Source organism: Schistocerca nitens, chromosome 9, assembly GCF_023898315.1.
Source record: "Schistocerca nitens isolate TAMUIC-IGC-003100 chromosome 9, iqSchNite1.1, whole genome shotgun sequence".
Lineage (NCBI taxonomy): Eukaryota > Metazoa > Arthropoda > Insecta > Orthoptera > Acrididae > Schistocerca > Schistocerca nitens.
In genome coordinates this window covers 452,119,699-452,133,375 of record NC_064622.1, presented here as the reverse complement: position 1 = coordinate 452,133,375, position 13,677 = coordinate 452,119,699, and the positions used below count along the sequence as shown (strand labels likewise).

General features: G+C 39.1%; 1 protein-coding gene across 3 annotated transcripts in view; it reads left to right on the top strand.

Annotated features, from left to right (window-relative positions):
* Nucleotides 1-13,677, top strand: part of LOC126203622 (cell division control protein 45 homolog) — a 150,758-nt gene that overhangs the window by 115,420 nt on the left and 21,661 nt on the right. The gene's annotated exons all lie outside the window — the stretch shown is intronic.

The following is a 13,677-nucleotide window of genomic DNA, read 5'->3' as shown; positions in this document are numbered from 1 at the left end:
GTGGCACATAATAAGCCAATTACAGACAACTGCAAATACTGCAAAGGCTTTATAATAAGAACAATATTACAATAAGGTACATTCAAGATTTATTAATTTATAGCTTGCGGAACAGGAAGCTCCTGCCTCAGAAACTTAAAAAATGTGAGAAATTGGCACAAGGACAAAACCGTGTTTTGATTATATTTGTGTAGGAATGGTGTATATATGTAATTGCTCCACCCAACAAATTTAGAAGAATAGTGAAGTACTAAAAGTCAGTAATAGACAGACATGGTTGTCATACAGCCAAACAAATATCATCATTGTCTTATTATAGAACAGCTTCTAGTGAGCTAAACCTTAGTGCTTGCTGAGAGGTAATGGTTAATAAAATGTCCAAAGATTAACACTTAGATGCAAATAAAAGCAAAGTCCACAAGTAGCTAAATAGATGCAGAACACACAGAATTATATCTACTGAGATAGTGACAGATGATCTTCTTGGTAGGGTGGCTCTTGAAATTCACTATTGTGTTGAAGTTGGTAGGTTTTTCGCCCCCTCCCTCTTTCAGTTGGCACAGATTCCAATACAGTTTACAGAAACATTTACAAATATATTGAACAAAACTCCTAACTTTCAGACTCACAGATTCCTCCTTTAAAAGAGTAAGAGGAATAGTCTGGGAGGTCTGTTTCTATGATTCAAGTGTGCTTCTGTTGCCTGGGAATTGTGCACTCTGATGGTATATAATGTTCAAGGCATATGTCTTTGTGACTGTAAATTTCTGAATGAGATTTTCCATTTTATACAGTGTGTTTAATGTTTCATCACATATTATTTTCTCTCATGCTCCAGTACTTTTGTTTCAAGTAAGGTAATTCTGAGCTTCCCATCCATGAGAATACATACTTCAATGATCTATTAGCAGTATGCCTATCAGTTCTAGTATGTGTCAGATATGCTGAAGTGAAGAAGATTTGACTGTTCATATGAGATACCACATCCAACCACAACTTAATGCAAAAATGTGCAATGAAACAAAGGAAAGTCACTGTGTTGTTTATAATCCTAAAATTAATGACTAATTATTTTTGCTCAAGCGCTAATGTGTTGGTAAATGGAAATAAAAGTAGCATGTGGAGTAAGAACTGACAAAATCATGCCTGTGGAAATATCTTGTTATTGAACCAATAGTTAACCTTCAGTTTTATAGTAAAAGAAGAGGTCAGCCTTTGAACTGGACAGAGATACTTTCTATCTTTGCAGACCTTCTCCTTGCTGTTTTCAGAAAATCCTAAAAAGAGGAACTAGGCATGGACTAGAAGTAGTAAACACATCTCAGTTATACACTGTATCCAGTAAGAGCTGGGATATCCGTTTTGTACTCCTTCCCTTGACACAAACATTTGTTGTATGTTGTTGTTGTTGTGATCTTCAGTCCAAACACTGGTTTGATGCAACTCTCCATGCTACTCTATCCTGTGCAAGCATCTTCATATCTGAGTAACTACTGCAATCTACATCCTTCTGAATCTGCTTACTGTATTCATCTCTTGGTCTCTCTCTTTGATTTTAACCCCCCCCCCCCCCCCACACACACACACACACTTCCCTCCAGTAATAAATTGGTGATCCCTTGATGCCTCAGAGTCCTACCAACCGATCTCTTCTTGTAGTCAGGTTGTACCACAGATTTCTTGTCTCCCCAGTTCTATTCAGTACTTCCTCATTAGTTATGTGCTCTACCCATCTAATCTTCAGCATTCTTTTGTAGCACCACACTTTGAAAGCATATATTCTCTTATTGTCTAAACCATTTATCGTCGATGTTTCACTTTCATAGGTGGCTAAACTCCATAAAAATACTTTCAGAGAGAAATTCCTGACACTTAATTCTATACTTGATGTTAACAAATTTATCTCCTCAGAAATGCTTTTCTTGCCATTGCCAGTCTACATTTTATATTGTCCCTACTTTAACCATCATCAGTTATTTTGCTTCCCAAATAGCAGAACTCATCTACAACTTTAAGTGTCTCATTTCCTACTGTAATTTCCTCAGCATCACCTGGTTTAATTTGACTACATTCCATTATTATCGTTTTGCTTTTGTTGATGCTCATCTTATATTCTGTTTTCAAGACACAGTCCATTCCACTCAACTGCTCCTGCAAGTCCTGTGCTGCCTTTGATAGAATTACAATGTCATCGGGAAACCTCAAAGTTTTTATTTCTTCTTGATCTTCAATTCCTACTCCAAATTTTTCTTTTGTTTCCTTTACTGCCTGTTCAATGCACAGATTGAATAACATTGGACATAGGCTACAACTCTCTCTCACTCCCTTCTCAACCACTGCTTCTCTTTCATGCTCCTTGGGTTTTACAACTGACATCTAGTTTCTGTACAAATTGTAAATAGGCTTTTGCTCCCTGTATTTTACCTGTGCCACCTTTAGAATTTGAAAGAGAGTGTTCCAGTCAACATTGTCAAAAGATTTCTCGAAGACTACAAATGCAGGTTTGCCTTTTCTTAGCCTATCTTCTAATATAAGTCATAGGGTCAGTATTGCTTCGCATATTCCTTACATTTCTCTAGAATCCAAACTAATCTCCCCTGAGGTTGGTTTCTACCAGTTTTTCAATTCTTCTTTAAATGATTCCTGTTAGTATTTTGCAAATGTGGCTTCATATAGGTGGTTGTCCTTTCTCCAAAGGTATCTTTAATTTTCCTGTAAGCAGCATCAATCTTACCTCTAGTGGTATATGCTTCTACATTCTTATGTTTGTCCTCTTGCGATTCCTGCTTAGCCATTTTACAGTTCCTGTTGTTCTCATTTTTTAGTTATCTGTATTGCCTTTCTCTTGCTTCATTTATTGCATTTTTATATTTTCTCCTTTCATCAATTAAATTCAATATCTCTTGTGTTACTCAAGGATTTCTACTAGCCCTCATCATTTTACCATCTTGATAATGTGCTGCCTTCACTATTTCATCTCTCAAAGCTACCCATTCTTCTTCTACAGTATTCCTTTCCCCTGTTCTTGTCGATCGTTCCTCTGGTCCTTTCAGTTTATCCAAGTCCCATCTCCTTAAAATCTTGTCCTTTTGCAGTTTCTTCAGTTTTAATCAACAGTTCATAACCAATAAATTCTGGTCAGAGCCCACATGTGCCCCTCCACATGTCTTACAATTTACAACCTGGTGTTGAAGTCTGTCTTACCATTATATAACCAATCTGAAATTTTCCGATGTCTTCAGGTCTCTTCCATGTATACAACCTTCTTTCATGATTCTTATATCAAGTGTTAGGTATGAGTAAATTGTGCTCTGTGCAAAATTTTACAAGGTGACTTCCTACTTCATTTCCCACAGTCCATATTCACCTACTACTTTTCCTTCTCTGCCTTTTCCTTCTGTTGAATTCCAGTCCCCCATGACTATTAAATTTTCATCTCCCTTAACTATCTGAATAATTTCTTTTATGTCAGCATACATTTCTTCAATCTCTCCATCATCTGCAGAGCTAGTTGGCATATAAACTTGTACTACTGTGGTGGCAGCGAGCTTGATGTCTGTCTTAACAATAATCCATTGACTATGCTTTTCATAATAGCTTATCAGTGTACTGATTTTTTTTTTAAATTCATTATTAAACCTACTCCTGCATTTCCCCTATTTGATTTTGTGTTGAAATTGAAATGTCGTGTGGCTAGGGCCTCCCATTGGGTAGACCATTCGCCTGGTGCAAGTCTTTCGTGTTAACGCCACTTCGGTGACTTGCGTGTCGATGAGGATGAAATGATGATGATAAGGACAACACAACACCCAGTCCCTGACTGGAGAAAATCTCCGACCCAGCCGGGAATCGAACCTGGGCCGTTAGGTATGACAGTCCATTGTGGTGACCACTCAGCTACCAGGGGCAGACATTTTGTGTTTATAAATGTGTCTTCACCTGACCAGAACTCGTGTTCCTCCTGCCACCGAACTTCACTAACTCCCACTATAACTAACTTTAACATACCCATTTCAGTTTTTTAATTTTCTAACCTCTCTGCCCGATTAAGGGATCTGACATTTCACACTCCGATCTGCAGAACTTCAGTTTTGTTTCTCCTGATAACAATGTCTTCCTGACTAGTTCCTTCCAGGGGATCCGAATGGGGGACTTTTTACCTCTGGAATATCTTATCCAAGAGGATGCCATCATCATTTAACCATGCAGTAGAGTTTCATGCCCTAGGGAAAAATTATGGCTGTAATTTCACCTTGCTTTCAACTGTTCACAGTATCACCACAGCAAGGCTGTTGTAGTTGCTGTTACAAGATCAGATCAGTCAACCATCCAGACTGCAGCTCTGCAACTACTGAAAAGGTTGCTTCCCTTGTTCAGTAACTGCATGATTGCATGTTTGTTTAGCCTTCCAACAAATACCCCTTCGCTGTGCTTTCACCTACGGTATGGCTGTCTGTATCGCTGAGGTACACAAGCCTCACCACCAGTGGCAAGGTCCATGGTTCATGGTGGGAGCTGTTGTATGTACCTGAACTTTACATATTTCTTGAAGGAGCCTTGTGGATCGGAAATGCCCTTATCACTGGGTTTCTCATAAAACAGTTCACAAAACAGTGTACAAGAAAGAAAGAGAATATACAGCACTTCTGTGTCAGCTACTGTGCTACAGCTCTGAGATTGATACACGCACTACTCATCCATAGCCTTCAAATTTTTGCTGGGTTTAGGAGCCAAGAGGGAAAGAAAAAGTGTGCAAATAGTTAACAAAATTAATCTAAAAGAGTACACAATGAAGAGTACCAGGTTCGTTCAGAAGTCCTATACCGTCAGCCAATGTTCTGAACCTCAAAACGATATTACAAGAAGTTACCACTGATGTCAAGAGGAGGAGATTCCTGTTAAAAAAACTGGATAGTGCAGTTCTGTTTAATGACTCTGATATCACTACAAATTTCACTAAAAGGATGAAGATCTGCTAATAGTGAGTGAAATATTTCTGCAGCACAGATATAATTCTATGTTGTGCATTTAAATGAATTAATGGTTTTAGGTAACTTATTTCTAGTTGTGTAGACATTTATTTCCTTTTTATCCATTTCAGATGGATCAATGAAACATACATCAGTACGATTCATCAATCAACCTGAAATGGTATTTCAATAGTATTTCAATTTATTTTGCACTCTTTCTTTGCTTATTGTATGTTATTCATATGAGAATGTGATAGGGATAATGTGTCAAAGGAAGAGACAGGAAATGGTGCTTGTGTGCACTAACATATGCATATTTGAACTTTTTTTTAAGCCAATTGCAAACAGCAGTAATGTACTTTTTTAAATATGTGTCACACTATTAATTGTCTTTTATTGCTACCAATTTTAATATTAATTCCAGCATCATTTGATATCGGCATTCAAAGAAACAAAGCAGGAAATACATAGAAATGCACAAATACTAATCAGTTGTATGTTGGTGATATACAAGGTAATACAAAAATATCAATTGCTAATCACCTATCATAGCATCTGTCAAAATGGAATCCATGTATGAAGGGCGTTCAATAAGTAATGCATAACATTATTTTTCTCAGCCGATTTCAGTTGAAAAAATGCGTTATTTGTTGTTGGACATCATGGAATATTCCTGCTTCACCCCCTATAGTTTCATGAAGTTGTAATAGGTGGCAGTGCTAAAGGTAGCCTCTGAAATGAAGATGCATTCCATGAAAAGAGCTGTCATTTAATGTCTTTTGGTGGAAAATCAGTGTATTGCAGATAATCATAGGCGCTTGCAGAGGGTATACGGAGACCTGGCAGTGAACAAAAGCACAATGAGTTGTTGGGTGAGGCATCAATCTTCATCAAAACAAGGTTACGCAAATCTGTCTGACCTCCCACGTGCCAGCCGACTGCACGCAGCTGTAACTTCTGAACTGTCTTCATTGCCATAAAAATGCAAACAATGTTCTCCTTCTCCCTGACAATGTAAGGTGCCCTACAAGTCTGTGCAACTGAGAGAAGCTCTCAAAACTTCAGTATACTATTCTTCTGCATCCACCCAGCTTCTGACTTCCATCAGTTTGGCGCAATAAATGCTACACTCTGCACGAAATAGTACGTGGATGCTGGGGAGGTTATTGATGTAGACGGACTTTGGGTATTATGTCGACTAGTAGAGTGGTCCCGTGTGAATGTACACACCCTCCCTGTGAGGTGGTGTAAGGTCGCAAAATTGTGCAGGATTATGTTGAAAAATAGGATTGTGTAGCCAAAGAGTGGGACATAATATTACGTATTAGAATCCTGAATAAAACCAGGTTGCTTTCAGAAAAAAGTGTATTGCATTATTTATTGAACGCCCGTTGTCATACTTGTTTCATCTACATTGTAACACATATACATAAACCCACCTGGTATCTTAGCACAAGAGAGGGTGTGATCCATTATAAATCACAGTAATGACTGATCATCAGCTAAGTGTACACGTGTCAGAGAATATAAAACGCAAGGTGTTTGTTACAAAAACAAACTACAACAGAGACTCTTGCTACTTCATGTATTCAGTATTCAAAATTGTTACACATTTCATATGTTCATTGGTGTTACACATAATTACAGAATAAAAGCTTACAATAGAATTACAAGTCGGTAGTAAAATTAAAAAAAAAATAGTAATAATTCAGAATGAATGTAAGAATAATATAGAAAAGTATATTGGTGTGGTTAATTTGCAAAAAAAAAAAAAAAAAATTATTTCCACATAAGAATTAATTACACAGAAGTACACGCTTTTCATGACATTCAGTGTCAATGGGAGAAAACAAGGAATAACTGTAAAATAAAAAACAAAGAATAAGCACAATATACCACGGAACCATGGAACTCTCATACAGTGTGCATCACTGTACCACAATGTGTGTGAATGCTATGGGATAAAAAGTATCCTAACATCCCCAAAAGCATACGTTTTTCATATTAGGTGTATTGTGCTGCCACCTGTTGCCAAGTACTCCATATCAGCGACCTCCGTAGTCATTAGACATCGCGAGAGAGCAGAATGGGATGCTCTGCAGAACTCACGGACTTCAAATGTGGTCAGGTGATGGGGTGTCACTTGTGTCATACATCTGTATGTGATATTTCCATACTCCTAAACATCTCTAGGTCCACTGTCTTTGATGTGATAGTAGAGTGGAAATGTGAAGGGACACATACAGCACAAAAGCGTACAGGCTGACCTCGTCTGTTAACTGACAGTTGAAGTGGGTCATAATGTATAATAGGCAGACATCTATCCAGACCATCACACAGGAATTCTAAACTGCATCAGGATCCACTGCAAGTACTATGACAGTTAGGCGGGAGGTGAGAAAACTTGGATTTCATAGACAAGCACAGCTGCCCATAAGCCACACATCTTGCCGGTAAATGCCAAACGATACCTCGCTTGTTGTAAGAAGCGTAAATATTGGGCGATCGAACAGTCGAAAAACGTTGTGTGAATGACAAATCATGGTACACAATGTGGCAGTCCAATTACAGGGTGTGCATATGGCGAATGCCCGGTGAACGTCATCTGCCAGCGTGTGCAGTTGCAACTGTAAAATTCAGAGGTGGTGGTGTTATAGTGTGGTCGTGTTTTTCATGGAGGGGGCTTGCATCCCTTGTTGTTTTGCGTGGCACTATCACGGCACATGCCTACATTGATATTTTAAGCACCTTCCTTTCCACTGCTGAAGAGCAATTCAGGGATGGCGATTGCATTATTCAACATGATCAAGCACTTGCTCATAATGCACAGCCTGTGGCGGAGTGGTTACACGACAATAACATCTGTGTAGTGGACTGACCTCCACAGAGTCCTGACTTGAATCCTATAGAACACCTCTGGGATGTTTTGGAATGCCGACTTCGTGCCAGGCCTCACTGACCAACATTGATACCTCTCGTCAGTGCAGCACTCCGTGAAGAATGGGCTGCCATTCCCCAAGAAACCTTCTAGCACCTGATTGAATGTATGCCTGTGAGAGTGGAAGCTGTCATCAAGGCTAAGGGTGGGTCAACACCATATTGAATTCCAGCATTACCAATGGAGGGCGCCACGAACTTTTAAGTCGTTTTTAGCCAGGTGTCCAGATACTTTCGATCACATAGTGTATATATAGTGGGACGGACACACACACACACACACACACACACACACACACACACACACACACACACACACCTCCCCCACTCCCACTAATGTCAGCGATATTTCTCGTTAAATGTGACTTGCTGTCCAGATCGCGTTCTCACACCTTTTTTGAAACCCTGGAGCTTCTCCTTGGGATTGGTATGTTGTTCTAGCTGTGGGGTGGTAGGCCTGCTGATGTTTCCTGCATGGCAGCATGCGATATTTGTCGAGGCTCCTATGTAGCTTGTCATGGGGAAGGATCTTTAGTTGCTGCGTGTCCCTTCTTCGTGTTTCTCGATGTCAGTTCTTTTTCTTTCGGCTGTGAATCTTGAAATGCTAATTTGATATGGTCAAGTACAACAGTGTTAGGTTGTCATGGATCTCGATTTAGAAATTGTCATCGCCTCGACTGATTACTGTACATGGAGCATCATAGGGGGGTTGCAGTGGTCCGCGTACCACATAATTGATGAACAGATTGCTAAATCTGCAAAGACAAATGTGCGGCGTCGTGTTTGTTCCCGAGATTGTACTGGACAAAACTGACAGGTGGGCCTGAAAGAGTTAAGCCTCAAATTGGCTTCCTTGATCTGTCATTATGCTCAACAGTACACCAAAATGTGCAATCCGTCCATTGAAAAATGTTTTCGCCACAATGTCTTTAGTGATGTTTGCCATAGGTAATGCTTCTTGACATCTTGAGTATCTGTCAACAATTGTAAGTCAGTAACTGCAGCCTTCAGATATTAATAGTGGGCCTACAAAATCCATGTGGACATTGTCAACTCACCGGTTAGACAGTATAAATGTACCTAGTGGTGCATTGACACACAGTGTGATTTTGTTCTTTACACAGGCCATGCATTGTTGGGTATATGATTAGCAGTCAGTGTTCATGCTGGGCCAGATGAGAGATTGTTTAACCGCCTTTGTGGTTCATCACTCTAGGATGTGCTAGATTGTGCAATGAAGCGATTGCCTGGGCTCGAAATTGCTGCACAACAAATGGCTGAGGCTTTAACTTGGTAACATCTTAATATAAATCCATGTTAGTGCATGGTATTGTCACTTTTTGTAGTTGGAAAAAATGATTGTTGCACAAGCCATGTGTGCAGCTCCTCATCCATGCCATGGCATCAAATTCAATAGCTGCAGCTCAATTACATCCATTGCCTCAGTATGTTAAGTTTGTCTTGCATGTAGATGATGTTGGTTGTAAATTGGCCAATGTAGTCAATATGCCTCAGTTGTCTTGGCAATGTCTTTCTTGGCTTCACTTTGAAGGCATATGTTAACGGCTTATAGTCCATAAGGATACTGAAATGGTGGCCTTCCAAAGAATGCTTGAATTTTTTTACTGCAGTGTAGCCTGTGTACAGCTGACAACCATACATTGCCAACTTCTGCTGTGAGGGTGACAGCTTTTGACTAAAGAAAGTGAGTGGATTATCCTCTTCTGTAACACTGCTCCAGCTATGTTAGCAGAAGAATCGACTATTAATGCTAACAGTGTGTTTGCTTCAGGGTGTGCTAGTAGAGCTGTATCTGCTAGTGCTGTTTTGATAGCACCGAAGACAGACTCTGCCTCGTGTGTCCATCGCAGTCTATTGTTTGGCCAATGTGCACCCTTTAGGAGTTATTCAGTGGTGCTATTATTGATACATGATGTGACGAAAACATCTGGTAGAAATTTATTACACCAAGATAACATCGCAACTGCTGACTTGTAACCAGCTGTGAGTATTCACATATGGCTTCCACCTTGTCTTGTGGTGGTCAGATGCCATGTGCATCCCCTGTGTAGCCAAAAAAGTGGACTTCTTGATGCCAAAAATATGTTTTGATGCATTCACTGTCAGTCCTTTTGCATCCAAATATTCAAACAACTTTGTCAACTGCTGTGTGTGTTCCTCTTCAGATGTAGATATAAAGAACATATTGTCTCTATATATACATAAATTCTGGATCACATGTTATTTTGTCCATCAATCACTGAACAGTCTCTGCTGCATTACAAAGCCCAAATGGCATTTGTTTGAACTCAAATAAACAAAACGGTGTGGTGACAGCCATGTTAGGAATGTCTTTAGGAATCTGATAGCTAGGGACTGGAAAATGTAGCATCTATTTTTGGTAAAATTCCCATCTATTTTTTGCAAATTTTGCATCTATTTTTGTTGAACTTCTCATCTATTTTCTTTGGTAATAAATCATTAGACGCACAAATTTAAAAGGTTGTCACACTACATAAGTGAAGACAAACAAATTATTAGTTCTTTGAAATTGACTGCTAAAAAAAGTGCTGATTTGGAACTTTTGTTGGAATGCTTGCTTTTGCAAAAACTTGAACACCTTTTTCTTCAGAAATGGCATTTCTTTTCTTTGTTTGGGTGCATTTAAGCTATCAAAAATGATTGTTCTGTTGAAAAGCAGAAGCTTCTTCCCACCAATTAATTAAATGCGTCTCCGGTATAAGGTATTTCTGAACATTATTTGTCTTGTCCTGCCCATTTTGAAGACTTAAAAAATCTACAGCTACTAATTTCAATCTTTTGTAGGCTCTCATAGTCCTGCGACCCATGCTTGTCAACGCTGCAGTTAGAACTTGTCAACATTTACTGTAGAAGTAGAACCGAACGTACGACAACTCAATGTTAATGTTAGGGGAAGAATTTTGGAGCTGTCGAAAAATGTTAGATTTTTGTTTTCCAATCACTTTAGCGCAGAGGGTGGGCGCCATAGGCTGTAGTCGCAGATGGCCATGAGCGTAAACAGGACTAGAATTTTGACCGTCACAGGGGAAGGAGCAATGCGGGGAAACAGGCCCCGCCTCCATTTCGCTGGGCAGCAGCCTACAGCAGAACTAACTCATTGTCACGGGGATCACCAATCTCTTCTGGTGTTGTAAGGGTCAAAATCGAAATCCATGATGGACCAGAATTAGTGATTTCACTTGTTTTGAAATAAGAAGAGAAAACAACGAGAAACACACAACACATAGCATTTGGCAACGGCTACCACACAATTGCTGGTTGAAGTTAGTGCATATTGTTAACAAAGTAGTTCAGGCGGTATTCAACGCAACTACAGTTCAAAACATCTGCCTCCTAATATGCAATGTTAAAACTGCCCGCATCATACTACCTTTCGAGCTTTAGCTAACAAATAATAGTAAGTGTTTCTTTCTTTTAAAATGCTAGGTCCCATAACTGAGTACTATGTTGCATTATGGACGTGGATCTTAAATAGACCATTTAACCATTCACAATTGGCGTGGTACCAGGTCATTGAGGGCATTGATACATTGTTGCATTCATACACTTTATTTTGCAAGTAGTCTCTTGCGCAAATTATCTTTCCAAATTGGGATTCGCCAGATTATGTAAAATGCCATAACTGATTACGTTTTCGACATTGTATGCATAAAATAAAGCTATTTCAAACTGTCTCTGATAAATAGCTCATCTGGATACAATTCGCTATGAAACAGCCCTATTAACTTATTTTGGATTTTAGCATTTTGAGGCAGAATTCACATCTATTTCGCATTTATCGCAAAATGCTAATTTTTCCTGGCCCCTACTGATAGTATACTCTGACCAAATCTATTGTTGAAAAAATTGTGTTGCCTTGTACACCGGCAGAGAAATCCTCTGTATGTGGCCCAGGATATCTGCTCAGAATGGCTCTTGCATTCAGTCGCTGGTAATCACCATAAAGGTGCCAACCATTGTCCTTTTTGGGTGCCCTGTGAAGCCGCTACTTCAAGAACAGAAGATATGTTCAGCTGACATGCTATGGAACTCTTGTTTGATAATTTGTAATTTATCCAATGCTAAACTTTGAGAGCGTGCATAAGTTGATGGTAGTGAGGACACAATGAACTGTCAAGTGTTTGACAGGTGATAATATTATTGATTGCCTGGTGATCTCTGGGAAACTTGTTAGTAGTCGTGTATATTTCATGTCCCCAGTTATCGCTTAATTGCTGCTGACAGGTTGGGTACCAGATTGTAGAACACGAGGAAGTCTTCTGCTAGTATGGGGTGTGATGCTGTGATCATACTGCCACTCAAAGGTACGCCAGAGTCCAAGGTTGAGTAGTAAAGTGACGTGTCCGTATGTCATAATCTTTGTATCATTTGCAGCATACAGGCAACCATCGTCATGGCTACAACATGGTAACTTGATTGCAGAATGCTCTGGTATTTCTGCTCTGGTGTCTATCAGGTACTGCACTTTTGAGTTGTGGTCCATAATAAACAAACATCATGTGTTGCCAGGTGGGTATGGTTGTAGCTGCTACTGTATGCATCACGATTTGCTTTACACAGTGATGTACCCTTCCATGTATCCTCACCAAATTTTCTGTGGTACAGAATATGTTGTGTGCCACTGGTGAAAGAATTCAACTTCTTGATCATGAATTTGTGCATTGCCTTTTCTGTGATTTTTGTAGAACGTTCACTTGTACTGTAAGCTTAGCTAGTTGAGACAGTAGTGACAACAAAGTCTCTGAGGTTGAGTTATCTTGTGCATTAACCATCATCACGATCAGCTGTTTCTGCTATGCATTCAAATCTCCAGGACATACTGTTAAAATCTTCTGGTAGTTGGGATAGCTGTATATTGTGTAACACATCATCACCGACAGTATTACTTGCAAGAGTACGCAGACGACAAAGCAGTTGTGATGGAGCTCTGTTACCTAATTCGGCTGTTTGTTGAAGCTTTTCCAGATACAGTGAAACCTTTGTTTTACATTTTTGTGCAGTCCAGATTTAAAAACCGCGAAGTTGAAAAAAATACAGAATTGAGGAAAACATTAAAACCCTTCAAAGTATTACCTAAAACACATGTAATTGGCATATATGATTAAAAATCGCAGTCCTCTCCAGTACTTTGAATAAATCTAAATGAAGGAAATTAAATGTAGAATTCAATGTTTATATGGTAATTTGTGGTGATGAATTTCATCAGTTTTTAAAATATCACATATTTGTAACAACAAGTAGAAAATCGTCACAAAATTGAAGAAGGCATCTGGGTACAAGGCAATCGAGCTATTTTCCGGCATGGTATGGCCACAAATTATATGTTCAAAACTCACATTTTTGACAGATTTTCCTTTGTGCTCACCCAGAAAAAATAAAAAATTGATTAATGTGTTGAATAAACCAAAAACATCCCAAAAGCTAAGTGGTTAAGCCATAGGCATAAATGCGGACATCTGCTTAATGATGTACTTTGTCTCCATTGCTGTTATTGTTTGATGCTTTCTTATCAGCTGCACTTCATACGCTCACCACCATTTAAATGTTATTTTAGGCTTGATGAGAGAAACAGAGATGTGAAAAAATGAGTTTGATTCCTGAATTGACATTACAGGATTATTAGAAGTCGGCTCAGTGAATTTCTGAACACTATGTAAAACGTAAATTTGAAACAAAGCTCAGGTGCTACAGTTTTGCTTCATGACCTCTATCACTGCTACCAATCTTT